This window comes from Ailuropoda melanoleuca, chromosome 15, assembly GCF_002007445.2.
Source record: "Ailuropoda melanoleuca isolate Jingjing chromosome 15, ASM200744v2, whole genome shotgun sequence".
NCBI lineage: Eukaryota > Metazoa > Chordata > Mammalia > Carnivora > Ursidae > Ailuropoda > Ailuropoda melanoleuca.
In genome coordinates this window covers 90618182-90622645 of record NC_048232.1, presented here as the reverse complement: position 1 = coordinate 90622645, position 4464 = coordinate 90618182, and positions in this window count along the sequence as shown.

The window sequence follows — 4464 nt, the reverse complement described above, 5'->3', positions numbered from 1 at the left end:
AGTCCATAGTCTCTCATGTTTCATTCCCCCTGCCCCTACCCCCCCTTTTCTTTATCCCTTTCTTCTCCTACCGATCATCCTAGTTCTTATGTTCCATAGATGAGAGAAATCATATGATAATTGTCTTTCTCTGCTTGACTTATTTCACTTAGCATTATCTCCTCCAGTGCCGTCCATGTTGCAGCAAATGTTGAGAATTCGTTCTTTCTGATAGCTGAGTAATATTCCATTGTATATATGGACCACAGCTTCTTAATCCAGTCATCTGTTGAAGGGCATCTCGGCTCCTTCCACGATTTAGCTATTGTGGACAATGCTGCTATGAACATTGGGGTGCATATGGCCCTTCTCTTCACTATGTCTGTATCTTTGGGGTAAACACCCAGTAGTGCAATGGCTGGGTCATAGGGTAGCTCAATTTTTAACTTTTTAAGTTACCTACACAGTTTTCCAGAGTGGCTGTACCAACTTGCATTCCCACCAACAATGTAGGAGGGATCCCCTTTCTCCACATCCTCTCCAACAATTGTTGTTTCTTGCCTTGTCAATTTTTGCCATTCTAACTGGCGTAAGGTGGTATCTCAGTGCGGTTTTGATTTGAATTTCCCTGATGGCTAATGATTTTGAGCATTTTTTCTATTATCTTAGTGTCAGCTTGTTTTATTTTTAATTTTTTTCCTGCTTTATTGACTTATAAGTGACAAAATTATAAGGCATTTAAAGTATATCATGATGATTTATTTGATATATGTGTACATTATGAAAGAATTCTCCCCAACCAGTTAATTAGTATATCCATCACTATATCCATCACTATATCCATCCACCCACCCTCCCATCCATCCATCCATCCATCCATCCACCCACCCATCCACCTACCTATCTTTTCTCTTAGGTTTTTGGTGGGAACAGTGAGGTCCTACTTTCGAAAATTTCAGTGGTATAACACAGTGTAATCATCTATTTTTCTCACTTTTAAGTTAGTTTACTTATCCGTGTTTTCCTTTGACAGGGGTTTTTCTTTGGGCTTTCTTTGTGAAGGACTCCATTTCTATCTTGAGGTCACAAAGATATGTACTGTCTTGCCTTTTAAGAACTATAACGTCTTGTCTTTCATTTGTAGGTCTGTGGTTCATGAGAATTGATTTTTGGGTATGGCAGGGGTTACTAAACTGTAGCCCCAGGACCAAATGTAGACCACCACCTGTTTTTGTTAATAAAGTTTTATTGGGACCCAGCCACGCCCAGACATTTCTGCATGGCTGCTTACATATTGGCAGAGCTGAGTGGGAAACCAAGGCCAGTCACGTGGCTGAAATAGTTACTCTCGGGTCCTTTACGGGGAAGCTCTGCTGACCCCTGGGGTGTGGCGGAGGATAGGATGGTGTAACTGTTTCTTCACGTGGGTGTCTGGGGCCCCGTGTTGCCCACTGAGCTGTGCTCCCCAGCAGCTCAGCCTCTGCCTCTCTCATGTGTTGGTGTCCAAGGAAGTTTGTTCCGATTTCAGTCACTTCACTCTTCCCTGACCTCTGTCTGACGTGGGGCCACCACCACTCTGTCCGAACTGCTGTGGTTTATGGCGAGTCTTGACGCTGCCCAGCCGTCTCTACTAGGATTCTTCAATATGCTTTCGCCATTTCTGACCCGGGCACCTGCATGTGAACTGTAGACACATCTCGTCGAGCTCCACAAAAATTACTGTTGCAGGTGGGTTTGGAGGCCGATGTTTTGACAACATGGGTTTTTCCAGTTCGTGGATGTGGATATCCTCTAAGTACGCCGTTCTGCTGTAACGCTTCTCTGTGATGGCTCCTAAAATCCTCTGTGGATGCCTCAGGACGTCCTCTGTTAGATGGACTTCCAGATCAACCACGTTAACGTATTCTTGTAAGTGGTACCTTTTTAAAATTTTCATTTTCTAGCTGTTTACGAGTGTGGAAATAACTGACGCTGCCCTCTGTGGTCTTGCTGAGCTCTCTTACTATTTCGCACAGTTTGTCTGTGGATTATTGCTCTTTCATCCGTGAGAAAGCAGCATTCTGTGTCCTCCTTTCCAAGCCTGTCTTCCCCCGTTTCTCCTCCCCCGTGTGAGGGGCAGTGATGGGAACAAGGATCTTTCTCTTCATCTCAGAGACATTTTATTATCGTGCAGCTGAGTGCGATGTTTGTGTAATCAGAGCAAGTTATCGTGTGCTCTTTATTAACTGAAGTCTTAAAAATCTTGTTTTGAATGAATGCTGGGTTTTTACAGTTCTTTTTCTGTGTCTGTTGATCTGGCAAGAGATTGCTCTCTTCCTCTGTCATAGAGTGAAACACGTTGATTCTGGGTGCTCCGTTCTCTGTGTGAAACCTCAGATTTCTGGGGCGAATCCCACGTGACTGTGAAGTCCTAGTCTGTTATTAACCGGTAAATTCGGTTTGGTTGTGTTTTGCTTATGATTTTTATGTCTACATTTATGGTCAGATGGGCCTGAAATTTTCCTTTTAAAGACTTGTCTTCAGCAGGTTTTTGGCAATTATGAACCTCGTGAGAGCCTCTTTAGTGCTTCTCCTCTTTTTTGATCTGTGGAAAGTTTGTGCAGGGTCCAAGTCAACCCGTGGAGCTCTGGGTGGGACTTCCGGAAGCCCCAGGGCCCCGGGCGTGCCTCTGTCTGGCGGTCTTGTTTCTGTCGTAGGATGGACTCTCTAACGACTGGAGGGCTCTCGTGTTCTGTTTCTTGTTGAATTTGGCCTTTTTCTGAGAATTGTCAATTTCATCCGAATTTTCATTTTTATTGGCGGTCGGTTGCTTGCAGGAATCCACTCCGTGCCTCCGCAGAGGCCGCCTGTGGAGTCTGTCTCCCGTCTGGACTTTCCAGAAGTCTCTCCGCGTGGCTCCGCTCCTCTCTGCTGTGTGCTGTTCTCCAGGGGCTTCACTTGGAGGCCTCGGTGGATTCTGCAACACCCGTCCGAGGCTGCACCGCCTTCGTCTGCAGACCCTGGAGACTGGTCCCTCCCATGGCTGCGTTCGGGCTTCCCTGCCCTGAGCTCGGGCAGCGCACCTCCGGCGACCTCAGCTGAAGCCCCTCTCACGGCCTGGCTGGTGGCAGCTTTTGTCAACGTTTCGTGAGTGTTGGAAACAGCAGGTACCGTGTGCGACGCTCAGTGTCCGAAGTGCGTTCTTTAGCGCAGGTTTTCGATCACGACGCTAAGACCCTTGAATCTCCCATCCGCGTGCCAGTGCCCCAGGCAGCCGACCCTCACTCCCCAGGACGCATGACCCTGCGAGAACGGGGCCGTTGGGGCGGCAACATTCACTCCACAGCCACGAAGGAGGAGCCACCAATTGCAGGCCTGAGGTGATGGGAGAACGTTCCACACGGGGCTGTTGATCAACTACTGGGGGTGGGGCCCAGGCTGCGCGGCACGGAGGAGCGGGGCCACCGCGGGGGCACGGATGCCCACCCCCGTCCCACTCCCACTTGGGCTCTTTCTCCGGGGCCCTGGCTGGCTGCGTGTCGGGTTAGTTAGCCTCAGTTCTGTCTGCAGGACTGCTCGCTGGACCCTCACGCCCCCGGGGTCCCGTGTGAGGCTCTGCAGCCAGAGTCCCTGTCTGTTGACGACGGGGGACCCTGAGCCCCGCAGTCTGGCCCTGGCGCACGCTGTGGGCTGCAGCAGGTCGGCCAGCAGGTCGGCCCCTCATGGGCGACCCCATCCGGTGGGCCGAGTGGAGGAGGCAGTGCCCACCTGGGGCTGAGCTGTCAAATCCCGAGGCAGGAAGCCAGGCTTACGGGTTCAAGCACCGCCATTGTCCTGTTAAGCAAAGCGGCCCGTCCCATCAGAAGCGCAGCTCAGAAACCTCGGAGGCAGAACAGAACAGCATCTGAAGGCTGATGCCATATTTTTGGACTTTGCCTTCTGGATTGCTAATTTTAACAGAATATTCACACCCAGTGGGGATGCGGGCAGCTCCTATTCCCTGACCGCGGAGAGGGGTTGTAGAAAGAGCCGCGTGCCTGGTGCCGCCGTCCTTTCTGGATCACTGGCTCCTCATCAGCTGTGCTAAGAGGCTGGCGCCCGCCAAGTTCTCCTCAGTGCGTCACGGTTTAATCGGATGTGGCAGCTGTCGGGTGCCGGCCGAGGGCAGTGTGCAGCCCAAACGATCTGATCCGTCCAAGACATCTTGATGCTGTCCGTGGGGCTCGGCTGAGCCTGGGGGAGGTCTTGCATGGAGGGACGTGGGGTGTGTGCACGGGGAGGGTGGGGCCGCCCCGCGATGGCTGCAGGGCTGCCCCGGGGCGGCTGGGGGGCTGGGAGAGGCGGGAGGGCGGGCACTGTGTACTGGGTCCCAGCCAGGCCCTCACGGGGCTCAGACAGGGGACAGGGGGTGATGAAGTGGATGCTGCTGCCACAGGGCATCTTTGTGGGGGGGCCGGTGAGGTGCAGACCCCGTGCAGGCCGAGGGATCAGACCGGAGTGGGGGTA